Genomic DNA, 21,340 nt, shown 5'->3' on the forward strand with positions numbered 1-21,340 from the left:
TTAATATAGATAAATATTCTATACCTTTAAACTTTCATCCCTTTACAAAACAGGTGTACTCTGACTTGGGTTATAATGTTACATAACAATATATTGTCAGGTAGACTTGCAAACCAGAAGCAACAAGGTGACATTAAACATCCTGTGTATACTATACACATGTATTACCAGAGTTTAAATTTTGCGATATACAAAAGTTTTCACAAATGTACAACTAAACTTTCTCTTAATTTCCGGTTTCTAATCAGAAGAAGTATTTATCATTATAAACTTTAAGAAAATATGAATATTATGAAAATGTCTGTTAAAAAATAATTTTTGCTTCAAAGATATTCAAATATTTTCATTTTTCCATAATTATTATAAAGAAATATTATGATTCAAATTTTAATTCAAATGGACTTTTTTTTTAATTTTATAGGAAATTCAACGAATGAATCTTTAAAAAGTTTAACATTTGTAAAAAATAGTTTATTGTTTACATTTAAACAGAGACGTATGATACGATTACTCTGAATGTCTATCCACAGAGTTTTCGGTCCTGAATAGGACTGATATACATGTAGTTGGGATGCGTGTGTTAATTTACGTTTTTTGATTGAGTTAAATAAAGGCAACAGTAGTATACCGCAGCTCAAAACTCGAAAATCTATGGACAAAATAACAAAATCGGGGTCACAAACTAAAACTGAGGGAAACGCATTAAATATAAGAGAACAACGACACAACATTAAAATGTAACACACACAGCAACGGACTAAGCATTAGACAAAATCCGATGAGAATAACCAATATAACATCAAAACCAAATACATGAATTTGGGATAGAAAAGTACCGTGACACGTAAGCCTTCCAATTGATATTTTATCGTGTGGTTTTCTATGTTGTGATGTTATGATATTGTTTCAGAAAAGGGAGAAAGTTTGATACCATTAAAACGTTTAATCCCGCTGCAAATGTTTGCACCTGTTCTTCGTCAGGAATCTGATGTACAGTAGTTGTCGTTTGTTTATAAATGTAATTTATACGTGTTTTTCGTTTTTCGTTTTTTATATACATTAGACCGTTGGTTTTCCCGTTTAAATGGTTTTACATTAGAAATTTTTGGGCCCTTTATACTTTTTGTTCGGTGTGAGCCAATGCTCCGTGTTGAAGGCCGTACATTGACCTATAATGGTTTACTTTTATAAATATTATTTGGATGGAGAGTTGTCTCATTGGCACTCACACCACATCTTCCAATATCTATAAAGTAAGTATGACATTTTTTTTTAATAAGTTTAACCGTAAGAGATAAGAATAGAAGATTGCGCTCTATATCAAATTCCAATATCTATAAAGTAAGTATGACATTTTTTTTTAATAAGTTTAACCGTAAGATATAGAATAGAAGATTGCGCTGTATATCAAATTCAGTACAGTACTTAAAGTTATAACGTTTCATTGGGATGATAGATATTTCTACAACTACGACAAATAACCAAAATAAGAAAGGTCAGTTGGTCCTGGAGTGACATTTGGACACAACAGGGTTCGAACAGTGTTGTTTCTATTTTGTTCATCCATGGGTTATTTTTTACTTAAGTTTTACTGTATCGAGAAAGTGCATACTAAATAAGTTGTTTTTTTCTATTAACGTCACAAACTTTGCAATATTGTTCAAAACTTATATAAAAACGTAATAATTGGAAAAAACAATTGATACATTTTGTGCGCATCAGAAACGTTCAAACCCAAACATCTGAAAACAAGTAATGGTTAATACTAAGTCACGTGAGGAGCTATACAACCAGTCAGCAAACTAACAGCTAATTCCATCCAAGGTCAACTTTGCTTTATGGAGTAAAAACTTAATTTTCTAAACATTTTCCTTAGTTTATCAAACTTTGATCAAATAAAAACACAGCATAGTTAACGTGTTGTTTTTTTTTTATTTAATTCCTACAAAAAATGAAGAAGAAAAAAAAACGACGAAACGACAAACAGTTTAAATAAGAAAAGAGTAAAATCACAAAAATACTGAACTTAGAGGAAAATCAATTCGGAAAGTCTATAATCACATGGCAAAATCAAATAACAAAACGCATAAAAAACGAATGGACAAGAACTGTCATATTCCTGACTTGGTACAGGCATTTTCAGATGTAGAAAATGGTGGCTTAAACCTGGTTTTATAGCGCTAACCCTCTCACTTTAATGACAGTCTCATCAAATTCCGTTATTTTTACATTGATGTGTTAACTAAACAGACACAATAAATAAAATAGTCAAAATATGGGTACTTCAGTCATCATCGTATAATAATTTTAAAAGAAACAATATAACAGAACACAAAAACATCTATCTACAAACACATTCATTGATTTGTGTGTCTGACGTCAGAAAATGTCATACGTCACATAGATTTGTCGTTCAATGTGTATACAAACAATTTTAAAATTTACATAGGCAATGTTAGCATATAGGGTTGAAAAATAAAAGTATGTAAGAATAATTTTCAGAAATAGACCGAGATTGAAAATAGTCCAAAAGTTAACTATAGAATTTATAAGAATCCACAAATAGTTAATTCCACTACGCGATTGAAAGATTTTGACGTTTATGGAAATATATCATAATGACATAAATAGAACAATATTATACTGACGGGATCTTTTAAAGTGCAGAGTCACGATATAAGAACCAAAGAAATACAAAAAGTCGCATATACAAAACACGCCACCAAAAATGAAAGACAATACAAATACATTGACGAGATGTATAAGTACCCAGCCACGTCAAACGGACATCACATAAAACCATTCAACAAGAATGCATAGAACAAAAAATTGGTCCCAGGCAGCCACAACATATGCTTCGGATATGGACTTAATTCTATATGGTGTACTTCACTTTATGAAAATATACATTCGATGTCTGATGTAGTGAGTGAATATAAATTTATTTCTAAAGTTCGAATAGTTCACCGGGATAGGTGGGGTTTAAATTGAATAAACTTAAGTTAATTTCAAATTTGAGAAATAAAGCTGCGTTGGAGAGATATAATAAATGATAGAGGTTTGTGAATTGTTTGTATGGTATATGTTGTATTCTGATTAAGTCGGTGCTATGGTATTGACATAAAATATAACATATCTTTAACAAATACTCCGTTGATAAACTAAGGAAAATGTTTTAACTCCATAAGTTGACCTTGGATGGAATGAGCTGTTAGTTTGCTGACTGGTTGTATAGCTCCTCACGTGACTTATTAACCATTACTTGTTTTCAGATGTTTGGGTTTGAACGTTTCTGATGCGCACAAAATGGAATAATTGTTATTTCCAATTATTACGTTTTTATATAAGTTTTGAACAATATTGCAAAGTTTGTGACGTTAATAGAAAAAAAACAACTTATTTAGTATGCACTTTCTCGATACAGTAAAACTTAAGTAAAAAATAACCCATGGATAAACAAAATAGAAACAACACTGTTCAAACCCTGTTGTGTCCAAATGTCACTCCAGGACCAACTGACCTTTCTTATTTTGGTTATTTGTCGTAGTTGTAGAAATATCGGTATTTTAGCTATTTCTACTTTTTTCATATTGTATTCATATTCGTTTTATACAAATCGTAATGCATTGGGAACCGTTTAAAAAAATGTGTGTGAGAGATGTATATAGATGGTATATAAAGAAATGATGTAATGAAAAACTAAATGTAGTAATTATTTGTTTTGGCTACATTTCTACGAAACTGTCTGTGGAAATGACAAAATAACAAAGAACTTCGGATTATTTGTTGTTGTATATATTTCTACGAAAAAGTTTTCGTCATACAGAAGTGGATTTCCAAATAAACTTGAAGAGTTGTTGTTTTTTGTTAACGAGGTCAATAAGGTGACTACCAAGATTCACCTGTACTGTATATAAATAGAAACAATTTTATAGAGACCTTATTTTTTGTTAGATAAAAATATGAAACTATTATCGTTTGTGTACGTTTATTTCATTCGTTTACATGCATTTTTTTTTTCCATTTTGCTTTCCTTTCTTTTTTGTTATTTTGTATTTCTACTAAACATGTTAGATAAAATAGTTTTCTTTTTTGATTCGTATACACTTGATGAGATACAAGCATTAAATTGACTGCATCCAGATGAATTGTCATTTTACAGTGGACCAAATAGACAACTTTCGAGTTCGATGCATTTCCGTCAAAAAATCTGGTTTTAGTGAACGCCATTTGTGCGTTTAGGGGCGTCGTCACATCCATTCCAATGTTGAGCGAGTGGTTGGAAATTTCTATATTGTACAAATTATTCGGCAAATTCAATTCTCAAAATTGAAAATTGGCACTGCTGTCATTAGGGAATTTTCATTAAGTACCTACAAAACAACCATTATTTCTAGTTTATCCTGCACAATGACGATCACCAAGACGCTTGATGAACGTAAATAGTGCAGGGATACAGGCGACCCCCTCAATCTGATAAATGACGTCATAAAGGCGCGTATAATTAACGAGTTTTTACCGGTGACGGATGAACTCGAAAGTGGTATATTAAAAGCAAGAGCAAGTTTGAAGTGGGAATATCGCGTGAAATACATAGAAATATGATAACACTTAACGTCGACCAAGTTTATCAAAATGATTACTTGTATAACCAAACCCAGACACGCAAATATATCGTGGGATTCATTCATTAACTTTGCTTTCATGAGTTTTATATGATTATAACAGCAGCAGAATATTCGTATCTTCATGCCAGTACCGAAGTACTAAGCTAGAAGGCTGGTGATACCCTTTTTGGATATCAGTCACAAGCTGCCAGTACCGAAGTACTAAGCTAGAAGGCTGGTGATACCCTTTTTGGATATCAGTCACAAGCTGCCAGTACCGAAGTACTAAGCTAGAAGGCTGGTGATACCCTTTTTGGATATCAGTCACAAGCTGCCAGTACCGAAGTACTAAGCTAGAAGGCTGGTGATACCCTTTTTGGATATCAGTCACAAGCTGCCAGTACCGAAGTACTAAGCTAGAAGGCTGGTGATACCCTTTTTGGATATCTTCATGCCAGTACCGAAGTACTAAGCTAGAAGGCTGGTGATACCCTTTTTGGATATCAGTCACAAGCTGCCAGTACCGAAGTACAAAGCTAGAAGGCTGGTGATACCCTTTTTGGATATCAGTCACAATCTGCCAGTACCGAAGTACTAAGCTAGAAGGCTGGTGATACCCTTTTTGGATATCAGTCACAAGCTGCCAGTACCGAAGTACTAAGCTAGAAGGCTGATGATACCCTTTTTGGATATCAGTCACAAGCTGCCAGTACCGAAGTACTAAGCTAGAACGCTGGTGAAGTACTAAGCTAGAAGGCTGGTGATACCCTTTTTACCGAAGTACTAAGCTAGAAGGCTGGTGATACCCTTTTTGGATATCTTCATGCCAGTACCGAAGTACTAAGCGAGAAGGCTGGTGATACCCTTTTTGGATATCAGTCACAAGCTGCCAGTACCGAAGTACTAAGCTAGAAGGCTGGTGATACCCTTTTTGGATATCAGTCACAAGCTGCCAGTACCGAAGTACTAAGCTAGAAGGCTGGTGATACCCTTTTTGGATATCAGTCACAAGCTGCCAGTACCGAAGTACTAAGCTAGAAGGCTGGTGATACCCTTTTTGGATATCTTCATGCCAGTACCGAAGTACTAAGCTAGAAGGCTGGTGATACCCTTTTTGGATATCAGTCACAAGCTGCCAGTACCGAAGTACAAAGCTAGAAGGCTGGTGATACCCTTTTTGGATATCAGTCACAATCTGCCAGTACCGAAGTACTAAGCTAGAAGGCTGGTGATACCCTTTTTGGATATCAGTCACAAGCTGCCAGTACCGAAGTACTAAGCTAGAAGGCTGATGATACCCTTTTTGGATATCAGTCACAAGCTGCCAGTACCGAAGTACTAAGCTAGAACGCTGGTGAAGTACTAAGCTAGAAGGCTGGTGATACCCTTTTTACCGAAGTACTAAGCTAGAAGGCTGGTGATACCCTTTTTGGATATCTTCATGCCAGTACCGAAGTACTAAGCGAGAAGGCTGGTGATACCCTTTTTGGATATCAGTCACAAGCTGCCAGTACCGAAGTACAAAGCTAGAAGGCTGGTGATACCCTTTTCGGATATCAGTCACAAGCTGCCAGTACCGAAGTACAAAGCTAGAAGGCTGGTGATACCCTTTTTGGATATCAGTCACAAGCTGCCAGTACCGAAGTACTAAGCTAGAAGGCTGATGATACCCTTTTTGGATATCAGTCACAAGCTGCCAGTACCGAAGTACTAAGCTAGAACATTGGTGAAGTACTAAGCTAGAAGGCTGGTGATACCCTTTTTACCGAAGTACTAAGCTAGAAGGCTGGTGATACCCTTTTTGGATATCTTCATACCAGTACCGAAGTACTAAGCTAGAAGGCTGGTGATACCCTTTTTACCGAAGTACTAAGCTAGAAGGCTGGTGATACCCTTTTTGGATATCTTCATGCCAGTACCGAAGTACTAAGCTAGAAGGCTGGTGATACCCTTTTTGGATATCAGTCACAAGCAGATGTATTGACCCTGTGGTAGTGATTACCGTAAACGATACCATTCAATTGAACAGCACCGGACCAAAACACTCCTTTCGATAATAAATGTCTCGACGATGATGATTGAGACCGAAATGTTTGCAAAATCAATAACCTAGTACAAACGTACCGACTGGTATACTGTAAACAGGGAAATTTTCGCGGCAGTTTAAATAAAAAAATAAAAAAAATATTTTCGCTGTTTTCGCGGTAAGAGTTGAACGCAAAAATAACAGCCGCGAATATTTAAAAGAAATCCGATTCATAAGACGAAGACCATACATGACCATACATGAACGTATATGAATAGAATATGTACCGGACCATGGAGAACACCGGTTTTACAAACCACAGATCTATACTGAAAATCATAATTTTATATGTATTTCTAACTGAAAGGCAGTGTGAGATATATAGATTTCACCACTGCAACAAGTGTGTTACGATATTTCTCCACTCGAGACAGTTAAATTTTAATATTTAATGCGCGAGGCTTGTCGAGCTTTTGAAATAATTAAAATTTAACTGTTGAGAGTGAAGAAATATCGTAATACACGAGTTAAAGTGGTGGATTCTGTTTCTCTAATAATTTGTATCCATCCTTTTTAAAGATTTGCAGAAAGTTGTGTTCTTTATATGTGACGTCATCAGCCATGGTCGCCTTTTTTCATGACGTCACAATAAGAAATTTAGAAGAAACCGAAGAAAATCTGAAGTCATAATTAAATTTTGACCAATCATTTGCCGAGAACAGATATTTCACTAGTGAGGAGAAATATTTTTCTCACACCGATCAAGAAATGTGAAAATAGATAATTTTTTTTAGACAAATCCCAAGTTAACTCATGTTAGCCTAACTAACATGGAAGACATCTCAAGCAAGCGGATATTGTGGGATATTGTTATATAAACAATTGTTTCAAATATATAAACCGCCGTCAATCAGTTTTACAAGGACTACCTCATTATATCTGCTACACAGACTAATCAGATCAAAAGATCGATTAATTAATTAGCAGTAATCCTGACAACATTTAACTCATTCTTTTTTCTTCGCTCAGAGAGAATTGTATGATAAGGCGTTAAAAGTTAACCATAAACTACGCAAGGACTATCTGTCACTGAATCCAAGTTTAAAAAAACAGCCTTCATGTATTTGATCAAACAATCAAACCTACTCTCTTATATAGTTCAGAAATTTGGGGATATTTTAACCCTTTAAAATAAAATAAAAAAATCTATGACTACAAATGTAAAGCAGGCTTATCCTAAGCTTCTTTCAGAAAGACTACACATTAAATTTTGTAAACATTTACGATGCGTTACCAAAAGGGCAACACATTTTGCCACTCTTTCTGAACTAGGTAGATTCCCTCTGCATTTTGACATTGCAAATTCTATTATCAGATACTGGCATAGGTTTGAAAATTTGGGTTCATAATCAGAGATGTTGGGACAAATACACAGTTGGAATAACGCAGGAGATGCATATATTCTGGAGGTTCTGGTAACATTACTAACATGAAAGAACGATCAGGAGGTGATCCAAATCAGATCCGTTACAGATCCTGTAGACATACCGAAGATAGTAGCAATAAACGCGAAGACTAAAGAATGGGTTTATATCAGAGGTGGAGTTTATATTGTTGACATGGACAGGCAGAGGGTGTCATGCAATTCTATTTTTTGGCAGCAGTATATTGGACAAAAATAGCGTGTATCATACTACATTTAATAAATTTGGTTTTCTATTGTAAAAAATTCAAACAAACACAAACAGGCATTATAAAACTAACATGTGGTTATAGGCATAAAACAAGAAAACAAAACCCAATAAACAACATATAACAATATAATATATAAAACATATATATATATATGGTGGTGTGGAGAAGGCTAAAACAATTATATACACAGTAACATTACTTAGGGTAATGCTAAGTTGTTTAAGTGTAGGTAATAAAGGCAACAGTAGTATACTTGTCATAAATCGATTGAGAAAAAACAAATCCTGGTAATAAGCTAAACCCGAGGGAAACACATCAATTATAAGAGGATAACAAAGGAACACTGAAGTGCAACAAAAACAAACGCCAAAATACATAGAAACGAACTATTTGATAACAACTGCCATACTCCTGACTTGGTACAGGACATTTCAAGAAAAAGCGGTGGGTTGAACCTGGTTTTATGACTAGCCAAACCTACCGCTTATATGACAATGTTAGAAAATATCGTTAAAATGACAACACTACGTGACAGAAATACAAACACAAACGCACAAACAAATAATATAATATTCGACACAACATGAAAACTGCACAACACCAACAAACATGTTCTTTCAACGACAGACAGCACAATACTTCACAAACAGTGACGCCCTTCTGTAACGTATGTAATCTTGAACTTCATACACATATTTTCACAATACCAGTCCAAACAATTATGATGACAATGATGGTATTGAAAGGCTATTTTATACTTGTTTGAACTACAAACGATAAGACATAACACATTCTCCGAGCGAAACCATAACAAAAACATCCAAAATAAATACATGAATGTTGAATGTATAAAATATCGAGACACGTCGTATAGCAATGCACACTCGGTCATACTTAGCAGGCAGATGACATAGACGGTACACCAAAACCTTAGACGTGGTAAAAATGTCATCAGTTAGTTTGGACACAGACACATCGTATAGATCAACCAATTCGTGATGGTGTCCATAAAATTTACAAAGTGTGTTTTTTAATCTTTCCTCCTCATAACTCTGTTGTAGCAGTTTCTGCTCAAGGAGCACACTCCTGTATATGATATCCGTGTAGTGTGAACATGCACGAGCATAACGTATCAATTGAGATATGTAAACACCATACGACGAATCAGCGGGTATGTTACTGCTGAGAAAATTGAAATTGATAATTTGGAAGTTGAAGCCATCCCGTTTGTCATAGATTTTAGTGTGAAGTCGTCCATCTGTGTCAATATTGTGGAAAAGATCAAGGTATGACGCAGTATTACTTCTTTCAGTAGTATCCTTAATTTCAAATTCACTTGGATATATGAGATGCAAGTACTGACTGAAATATGGGTTATTCAGTGATAGGACATCATCAATATATCTGAAAGTAAAATTAAAGAATTTTGCAAGGTGCTTTTTGTTTTTGTTTTTTAAAAGGTTTTGAATGAGTTCTGCTTCATGCGAGTGCAAAAACAAGTCGACTAGATGTGGTGCACAATTAGCACCCATTGGAGAACCGACTGTCTGTTGAAATATCAATCTTCCAAACTCAACAAATATATTGTCGATTAAGAAGTCCAGCATTTTATAATATCATCTTTAATGTATTCTCTAATCAAATCAGTGTGGTTCTTCACAAAATAAGAATGATCATAACCCAAAACAAGAAATTTATATCTCTGATTCCCATTTTTATAGAAAAAGCTCTGTTTAATGAGATCGTGAAGTCGATCTTTCAATTGAGCATGGGTAATAATAGTGTACAGCGTAGAAAAATCGAAGTTCTTAATGTTGCTGCAAAATTGCAGAGATTGTGATCTAAGATTTAGCAGTTGATCTTTAGAATTTTTGATTATGCACATCTGATTGATACCACTGGTTGAATATATCTCATCGCAATATTTTGAAGGCCATCTTTTACTGCAGAAAGAATAGTAGTCAACACTTTAGAAAGATGTTTAGTCGAAGATTAATTCACTCCATGCTATACTAATTTAATATTTGTAGAGAACCAGGGGTTATTTTTAGTAGAATTTGACTTTCACTTTAGTTCCTCGTTACAAGATTTAAACATAGGTTGAAAATTGGCGTGTAGAAAGGTGATACATGTATGATTCAGGATATACCTGGTTTCCATGAAGCTAAACTTAATGTAAAATATTTCGAAAGATGTGAAAATTGCAAAATTTGATTGAAAAGATTGAAATTTTTAAATGGTGGTCTGACAGCTTGAAAGCGAAAAGCGGCGGAATAAAAAAATCAGAAAACAATTGATTTGTTTTCCTTAATTGATCATTTTAAATGCAGGTATCCACATTTTTAATTTTTTTTGGGGAAAAGTCGCATATTGCAAGATTAGAGCCTTACACCTGAATGAATGCTATTTTTAGCTTTTTCCCATTTACAATATATATGCATGCATAAAAAAAAATGTCTGAAATTGCTATCAATGCACAGTAATTTGTTTATGTGATATTAAACAGTTAAAAATAGGTTGTTAACTATATAAAAAAAAATGTCTTTATGAAGATTGCGTAAAATTATTAGATTTTTACCTGTTATATTATTGCGTCATTCCATGTATTTGGCAGATGGTATAGGCTAATATTAAAACTGCATAAATTTACTCCAATTCCCAAAAATATAATTGACTTATTGTAAGTGAAAAATATTATATGAACATAACTGTATTATTGATCAATATATGCCCCATTACTGATAAATGAATTAAAATGGTAATCATAATTGCAGATATTTGCATTTGAGTTCAATTGTTAGTGCCAAAATAACATATTTCATAGCCCTTCTCCTTTCTTTAAAATAATTAAACGATTTTTTTAACATTCAATTTAACAAACAAAAAAAGAGGACTTAAAAAATAGCCAAATCCATCCAAGGTGAACTTTGCGTGATGAAGTTGAAACTTTAGTTTCTTTATAATTTCAAAACGGACAATTTTTAGAAAGGTTCAGTTTAAAGCATGTCAGTACTGAATTACCGACATGATCATCTGAGCCGATAATATCCTTGGGGACTAAATTGTTGATAAACCTGATTATAAAATCTAAAATCTCTTATCTTAAATGTATATTTAATAAAGAAAATAAGAAGATATGGTATGATTGCCAATGAGACAACACTCTACCAGAGACCAAAATGACATAGAAGTAAACAACTATAAGCTACGTTGCGACCGTCAAGAATAAGCAAAATCCATACTGCTTAATCAGCTATAAATTTGTTGTATCTATGAAAGAATTAAGTTAAGGATTTAAGTAATTCATGGCAACGAAAGTCTCTAAATAAATAATTGAACAGTAAGATTTAGATTTGGTTCATTGAAATCCAAATCGTCACTACAAACATGGTCATAGTAAACGAAGTGATATATAAGAACACCGTTAGATGGTGCTAAAAGAACATCACCCTCCACAAAAATAAAATGATAATGCAAAGTAAGTTCCTTGGGATAAATTTTGGTAGTATAAATCAGCATAAATTCTTGATTATTTAACGAAAACTATCATCATGATGACGACAAGTGTTAATGAATTTATCAATTAAAAGCAATTTAAACGAGTATTCGCTAAGTTTAGTCATAAATTTTGATATGCATTAGTACAATAAAAAGTCTGCTATAAAAGGAGCACACTTGGTGCTCATATGAATACATAAAACATACATAAAACTTGTCGATAAAATTGCCGAAACGTACATTAATGTTGTTAAGAAGAAACGTTTTAAAAAGTAAAACTTTTATCAAGACTGTTAAATGGACGTCAACTTTTTGCATGTTGCCCTAGTCCCAGTTGTAGTACTGTCAATAAATTACAATTATTTTACACTTCTGCTCGACGAAATAGAAGTCGCGTTCATAGAAATTATACACCACCTGCTGTATTTTGAGATACAGTAGGCTATGTCTAATTCTGTTTTGTATTGATTAAGTTGCAATAATATTGGACACAGCTAACCATATACTATTCAAGACCGTATCAACTATACTTCCAATTCTCTAATAAAGGTTTAGATACTATCAATATTAGCAATATTTTCTACCAGAAATCTTTCTAGGAATATGATTTGTTAAAAGCGTCCTCGTGGAAACCGTGTATATTTAATATTAGGTTAGTTGGGAGGCTGGGCTTATTTCATACACGGTTAGTAGTGGTGTTACGTCCCTTTAGAAAAACAAAACAGTACTGATAAAAATCTTAAAGGTTTCAACAGACGAAGAAAGTGACGATAAAGTGAAATAAATTCATTAAACACATTGAAATCTAGCAAGTTGTCATTATTGGCATCTGTTTTTGTAGGATCAAAGGAAGTTTGATAGGTCACTAGTCTGAATTGTACAGGATCTACAATGTACGTCACGAGTCACGTGATATTTGTAAGTTTCCAGCCGCCATTTTTGATATTTCGAAGCGAACAAAGGGAAGAAATCTATGATTAATTTGCCATGATTGAAAGCAGGTATAGGTAAAAATATATAGACAAGCACATAACAGGAGTCAATACTGACATGGTTTAACATTTCTGTTTCATGTAAAACGTCCTAACTTTACAAACACTCTCAAAAACCGTAAGCGGATCATGTACCGTCTGCAAAGTGTAAACACAGTGCAGAACATTCTTTTATTTCTTCCGTAACAGAATGATAAATGATAGTATAGATTATATAGACCAACAGGAACATTCGGTAAAGGCAAGTACACCTACTTTCCTGTAAAATGGTTTCACGACTTTTATTGATACAGAAGCAATTTAAACAGGAAAAATCGGGGTTCCGTTTCCGATATATCTTTGATTGTTTTAATTTAATATCATTATCAATAGCAAAATTATTAATTCCGGTAAAATGCTCTAATCATAGGCGGATCCAGGGAGGGGCGCCCCCCCCCCCTTTCGTGGGAAAAAATTGGTTGATTATATATTATAGGGAATCACTAAAGCATGACTGGAGCCCCTCCCTTAGGTCAGTCGGCCCGCCTTTTGAAAAATTCTGGATCTGCAGTAGCGGAACCAGGGGACAGTACCGGGGGTTAGAACCCCCTTTTTTGGACGATAAATATATTTGAATGGGGACATACAGTTGGAACCCCCCCCCCTTTTGTCCGGGGTTGGGAACCCCCTTTTTAAAATGGCTGGATCTGCCCCTGCACTGATAACTTTGTATCATTCACATCCAATCTTGACAAATAAATAAATATAACATGAAAGTAAACGTAAAATAGTTATAGTTTACCAGTTTCGTGCATGTTATGTGGGGGTACAGTGGTTACCTTTCTCCTTTATCCTGCCATCTTTCCAGCCCCCTTTCCCTTTCAGGCGTTTCTTCTCTTAAATTTTAGTCTAATCGGCATCTGGTCAAAGTGGTGCCTGCGGGTCGATTGAAATCGGCTCCGAGTCAAATACCACTACCAGTACAGAACCAAACAGAGCATGGATTCAATTTTGGGTAATCCTCGTAAGAAAATCACTGATTGTTTAGAGATTGATTCAAACTCATTTTTCTGTGAAACAAAGGTGGAAAAAACTGTCAAAAAACAGGGGCGAAAGATACCAGAGGAAGAGGGACATTCAATACATAGATCGAAAAAATCTGACAACGCCATGGCTAAAGACAAACTGGCAAATAAAAGTCCAGTACACAAAACACAGCATAGAAAACTATAGACCAAGCAACAAGCCTCCCTTCATTTCTTTCCATGCCCTCTCTATCTCTTTCCACCTTTTCATGTTTATTTTGTTTTTTTTTATTTACCAAATTTATGCTAACGGTCACAGAGAATACATAAATATGCTAACGGCCACATTAAAATAAAAATATGCTAACGGACACACATTTAGTAATTTTTTTTTTTTTTTTTTTTTTTATAATGCGATTTCTTTAATTAAAAATCATATGCTTCTTTTTGTAAATTCATTGAGGTGTTAAAGCGTTGACCGTAGTACATTTTGTATGAAGCGCACGGTCAATACTTTTAATACCCTATGAAATTACATAAAGACGCATTCAGTACTTATTATAACAATTTTCGCTAAGATCATGAAAAAAAAGATTATATCAAGTTTTTCTTATATTTACCTGTGCACTTTATTCATTGTTATTGTAGAAGCTCGTGTAAATGAATGTTGATTTCAGAATGACGAGAAATTTCTGTTAGCCAATGATAATAACGTATTGTAATGAAACATACATCTAATGTAGTTACTAGACAATGCTACCTTGTAAAGTTTATTTTGACCGTCAAATCGCCGATTGACACCGTCGGCTCTTCAGATAATGTATTGTTGTAAAAGAGCAACCGTTGTACTTCAAGGAGGTAGGGGGCAAATTTTTAGTCTGAATAAGAATTGTTTTTCGTATTATGAATTATTATTTTTTTCTTACGTAACACTACGAGGTGTAGGGAAATATGGATTGAGAATATTTGTTTTCTCTTTTGCTTCCAAATGATAATGTTTTCACATAACATTGGGGATTATAATATTTTGGAGTAGAACAAGTTTGATGCTCATGATTGAAGGGTTTCATTGCAATGGTTAATTAGTCACTTCTTTAACAATGATAATTTATATTAAGATGCCAGTGTTTGTTTGTTCGGTCTGTGGAGACAGGATTATCACAGCATGAAGCCCGAAACAGATATACAGGAACTTATAAATGTTTGGAATGTGGGTTTCATTCTTTTAGTCCCGCTAATCACCAGAGGAATTTACAAACCCACACTGGGAAAAGAGAATTTAAATGTGATAGTTGTAATAAAATGTTTTTTTCTTAGAAGGATTTGAAGCGCCACAATGAAAGGGAGGAGGGAAAAATCACTGAAACATAAATGTGATAAGTGTGGAAGTTCATTTGAAGATTCAACCAGCCTGAAAGTTTACATGAATTCACATAGTGGAGATAAACTATACAGATGTTCCGTGTGTAACAAGACCTTTGGTAACCGGTCGAGTCAAACGAAATGCAAAAACTATGGTGTTTCATTGATAGGGATACTTTCTGCATTACTTCGATAAAGATGCCAGGTAGTCTTTTCCCAGAGCAATCATTGTAATGTGTATATTCACGTAGAACATCAATGGATGGAATGGCAAAATTGATGTCAGAGTTGGATGGATCAAAATATCCTGGTGGTGGTTCACCGTATAACACGTCTGTAGTGTTCTTGTATCCACTCATAAAGCGAATAAAATTCCCTCCAAATAGGCGCCTGCCAAACTTCCAAAACTGTTTTGTCTGCTTTAGGTATCTCATCCCAGATGTGGTTTCTAAATTGTACCATCTTATAACTTCAATCCTCAGCAAAAAGGCAATGTTGTTTAGTGGAAATTATTGCTGATTAATTGAAAGAACTGCAACAAAGAATCTTCAAGTCCTCTTTTACGAAGTTCTTCAACATCTTTTGGAGTAAGATCAATTAAGGATCTTACTATATGGTCGTCCTTGCTTACATGTAAACTGTTAGTTTCCAGTTCAATTGTATCATTTTCAGAAATTTCGTTTACATCTAAGTCTTCTGTAAGATAGCTCCCTAATGCATAATGGGATGAATCACAATCAATTTCCCAGAATTCATCATCTATTGGAATATTTGGGGACGGTGAAGAACATTTTATTTTTTTACAAAATGGTAACCTGGTTGGAGTTGATCGCGATGATGGATGTAACGATTTGACTTTTGGCGTAGACCCGATTTCTCTTTTTTTTCCACTGTGTGGGTGCTTTTCACAATTATTATATGGTTTTTTTCGAGGCAATTTTTTTTTGTCTGTCAATTTTCATCGTCGTCGTGTTGACCTTTGTTTCTCCAATTGGGATTTTTTTCTGGTCATCCTTTCCACATCTGAAAGATAGATGACCCATAGATAAAATAAATTATGATTGAATATATTGGCCGGGTTTTATCTTTAAATAGCTTCAGAATCATCATATATTTAAATGTGGTCGATATAACTTATATCAATGTGACCGTTAGCATATTTATTCAAAGGCATATTTCCTTTAAAAAAATAGTTGTCTAATCGCCATTTCAGTTAAATGTTTATTTGGTTACCGGTCTAAATCAAATTGTTTTCATATATGAGATTCTATTCCAGCCTTTTGCACATTTATATCTTTAAAAAAATCAAAATATCAGATGCATAGTTGCAGGCGCGTAGCAACCCGTACGCAAAAACGCAGTTGCGTACACATTGAAAATTTCACACAAATAAAAATATGGCAAATCTAGTAAGAACAAAACTAAGGGAGCTACCATTTGATTTTTATGGGGGGAGGGGGGCTAGGATGAAATTTGAAAAAAAATAGGCAGGACAGGAATTTTGAGTAAAAAATAAAGGCAGGATGAGACACTTGCAAAAAAAAAAGTCAGGATGACAATTTAGGTAAAAAAAAGTCAGGATAAACTAAAAAAAAAAAAAGGCAGGACCGAATAGAGTGAAAAATAAAAAGGCAGGACAGAGATTACAATTAAAAAAAAAATGCAGGACAAAATTTTTCATCCTAGCCCCCCCCCATAGAAATCAAATGGTAGCTCCCTTTAGGTGATGAAGTTAATAAAAAAAATATACAAATATATGTTAATGATCATTTTGTAGCTATATTCCGTTCCGAAAACTAGTCTTCCCTTTTCATTTACGAAATCAACATCGTAATTATGTTGCTGATGCAAACAATTTAAAATGGCTGAGTACTCCGGGTGTCAAAACACAAGTGTTACGTCTTCTATGCCTCCTTACCCTGACATCTTTTCTGAAGATTCCAAAATAACTAATGAAATAAAATATGACATTCTTAAGAGATCATGGTCATCAATTCATTCTTATGAATTTCCTGTGAGGTATTATAAATCTTAAACAGTCTAGTCAAACTTAAGTTTAACGGTATGGAAAGCCAACAGGGTCAAAATTCTTAATTCGTGACTTGTCAATTCGTAACTTGTAGTTGTGGGATTTCATAATTCGTAATGCGTAAATTGTCAGTTTGTAACTTGTATATTTGTAATTTCAAAATTGTTAATTCGTAAATTGTCAATTTGTAACTTGTAACTGTGTGATTTCAAAATTCTTTATCGGTAAATTGTCAATTTGTATATTGATGCTTTGTATTAAACTTGTGACTGTGTGATTTCAAAATTCTTTATCGGTAAATTGTCAATTTGTATATTGATCCTTTGTATTAAACTTGTAACTTGTCGATTCGTGAAATGTCAAAGTGTTAAATGTTGTCGTTGTTGTATTATGCTTACGATCATTATGACGACAGATGGCGCTCGGTTTCTTCTTCGTGTTCATAAGCCATCTGTAAGTAGGAGCACCTTCATATGGAGTATATACCTAGTAATTTAAATCTATTATGTTCACCAAATGCCGCAAAAAGAATGCATGTTTACAGGATCCCAGTTTTATTTTGTTTAATGAAGACGACAGGTGGCGTTTCTTTTAAGCGGGAACTATAGGTAAATACATCACGAATAGTTCAGTCCCTCCACGTAATCGATCTCTCCTAATTGCAAGATTAATGAAATGGTCCGAGAACACAATTATTTCGTAGTGCATTTCTTTTAGAACATAAATGAAAATAAAAAAAATCCCACCTGCGCTTTCTCAAAGAAACTTTTACAGTGTGTTGTACTACTTTTGGGACAAATTATATCAAAATTATAGAAAACGTCATCGTCTCTAACTCAAAATATGGACAATTTTATCTTTAGGGCGTCTTGAAATCTTTTGACAGCTTCCGAAGTGCTATTTTTCAACCTTTTTCACCTGAACCAAATCACTACTTTCCTTTAAAATTCTGGACCCAAATTTTTTTACAGTGTAATTTCACCCCCCTACTTGCAATTTGAGGCAGTAAACATGGAGAAATAAATTTGGAAGGGGTATAAAAATTAATGTCAAGTAACCCACTGTCAACACTAAGGACTATATTTGTGAACAACGAAAATCACGAAAATCAAGGGACGACCAAAAAGACCAAAATGTTCCTCTATCCCTCTCAACTGCTGCTTAACGCACAGTACTCTCGGTAAGATCCCCAACCGGTGCCACTCCTAGCTCCTTATAGCCCGGCAACCCGACCAAATCTAATATTTCGTCGATTGGATCGTTTATTAACCGAGTTGATTCACGATGTTAATCAATAGACTTGCTATTTTTTTTTTAAATTTGCCTCTTCAAAATGACCAAAAACGTACCCCCCTCCGCCCGGGGGCCAAATCCCAAATCATGTGCAAAGATTATCATGGAGAAATACAATTAGGGTAAGCATATGCATATTGGAGATAATTGCTTCTGGCATGCAAATGGCGAGACGGTGAAAAATCTTCTCTGACAAGTCAAAAGGGTAGGGTGTCACTTTGGCTAAAAGTGGGTGAAGGTTACGTGTTTAGTAAAAAAAAAACAGTTTCATAGTTTTACGACATTGGTAATTGACAAAATATTTAGAGGGGACACCTCCTAGTATATTTCGATCTTTTACCATGATCATGTTTATCTAGGAATACTTTGTGGATACCAATACTGGCTTTAATACAATGGTAGAGAGAGCGCGCCGTCGATGTATTGACGGTGCACGCGTACGAGAGCAGTTTCTTATCATGAACGGCTGTCAACGCTCGATGTGAGCACTACAATGTCTTCAAGGTGGTTCCACTTGATTATTAGTACTGTTTTAAAGGAAAATGAGTTAGACTGTTGTGGTATTTTGCTCGTTGAGATCTAAAAACACTTTCTGTAGTTCTTGACCTGTTTTTTTCACAACATTTCTTGACTGGTAATTGTTAAATCCCTTGGCAGCAATTGTTCTTTTTGGACGAACTTTTTTTTTATTGTCTGGTTCTATAGCAGGAACCACCCCCTCAACCACCTTGTACAGAAATATAAGCTTCTGGCTTGAGCGTATTGTCTGTATGTCATGTGTAGTTTCAGTTTTGTGAGAGTTTTTGAGACTCAACCATCTTCTCCGGATTTGTAGTTTACTGTTATAAATTTTGCAGGTTGTCGCTGTTTTCTCTCAAGCTTGTTGATGTTCGTAGATGTGTAGGGGTCCCATACTATTGACCATAACCCATTATTGACCTGACCAGTGAAATATATATGCAGTTTCCTTGCATTCCGACAATATCTCAAATTTCTTATCAGGATTCCTAGGCTAGTGTTGAGTTGGCCTTCTTGGCTACGTTGCAAATATGGTAGGCCATTTTAGGTCCCCATTTAGTTTTCTGGTTCCTTAAGATTTTATTACAAAATATTGCATAATTTGTTTAATTTTGACCTGGTCAAAATATTAAGAAGAAACATCCGGCCAAATGACAGTAATATAAGTTAATAAGGAAGCCCTTTCCAGCGAAACATCTGTATATACCTTAATACCGTGAGGAAGTGACACACCCTCCCAGGTTTGGTGACGAGTACAGTAAACATAATATATGTTTATTCGAGGTCACCTCTATATAAAACTGAGTCCCAGGTAGACATGCCATATAAAACAAACAATATATTGTATGTCTATTTGTTTTCTATTATATGTATGTGCTGTATATAATTGATTTAAATTAGTTAGATATATATTCCATATGGAGGTGCTCCTACTTACAGAAGAAGAAACCGAGCGCCATCTGTCGTCATAATGATCGTTAGCATAATACAACGACAACATTTAACACTTTGACATTTCACGCATCGACATTTCACGAATCGACAAGTTACAAGTTACAAAGCATCAATATACAAATTGACAATTTACCGATAAAGAATTTTGAAATCACACAGTTACAAGTTACAAATTGACAATTTACGAATTAACAATTTTGAGTTTACAAATATACAAGTTACAAACTGACAATTTACGCTTTACGAATTATGAAATTACACAACTACAAGTTACGAATTGACAAGTTACGAATTAAGAACTATGACCCCGTTGGCTTTCCATATAACGGGAGTGGTAAAGGGTAATTTTCGTGCAACTGTATTCAACGGCTTTTTTTCATTTGACGTTCAACTTTTCTTCCCATTTTTTTTTTAATTTTAGTGCAAGACGGGTGCCTCTTTCGTTTAACAAGTTACATGTTCCCAAATTTAAATAAAAGTGCGTATTTTTCATGCTTTCAGTTTTAAAGTTTTGTTTTCCGTAATCCTAATTTGAATAAAAAAAAACTTTTTTTCGCGAAGTACTGATCCACCATCCCAACTCCACCCTTTACTTTTACAAGCTCATCTGCTTGTTCTACTAAAGATTTGTCTATTAGATTGACTAAAATTCTGTCCGCAGTTAAAGAGGGTCTTCAGATATACTGTGAAACTGTTTACTCACGTAGTGGTATTAACCATATGTGGATTCTTAAAAACTCTAAAGAACTTGTGGATAATTTTAAATCTCGGTCTTTTTCTGAAATTAGTTCTATCAAAACTTTTGATTTTTCAACCTTGTATACAACCATTCCCCATGTGAAATTGAAAAACCGTCTAAAAGAAATAATCCACAATGCTTTTCATCATAAAAATGGTAGCATACGCTATAAATTTATCACTTTGGGATACCATAAGGCATATTTTGTTAATAAGGAACAAAAGGGTAAAACATACTACACAGAGGAACAAGTGATCAGTATGCTGGAGTTTCTTATTGACAACATATTTGTTGAATTTGGAGGTAGACTTTTTCAACAAATTGTCGGCATTCCTATGGGAACGAACTGTGCGCCTTTCCTTGCCGACCTCTTCTTATTTTCATATGAATCGGAGTTCCTTCAGACACTTGTCAAAAACAAGAAGATCAAAGAAGCCAGGTTATTTAATTTCACTTTCAGATATATTGATGATGTTCTTTCCATTAACAATCCGAACTTTTCTGATTGGGTTCCATTAATATACCCACCAGAACTAGAAATTAAAGAGACCACAGACATGGCTTCCTCCGCCTCATTTTTAGACTTATACCTCGAATTTGACATACACAGTCATCTCAGTAC

This window comes from Mytilus edulis, chromosome 7 (assembly GCF_963676685.1).
Source record: "Mytilus edulis chromosome 7, xbMytEdul2.2, whole genome shotgun sequence".
Taxonomy (NCBI): Eukaryota; Metazoa; Mollusca; class Bivalvia; order Mytilida; family Mytilidae; genus Mytilus; species Mytilus edulis.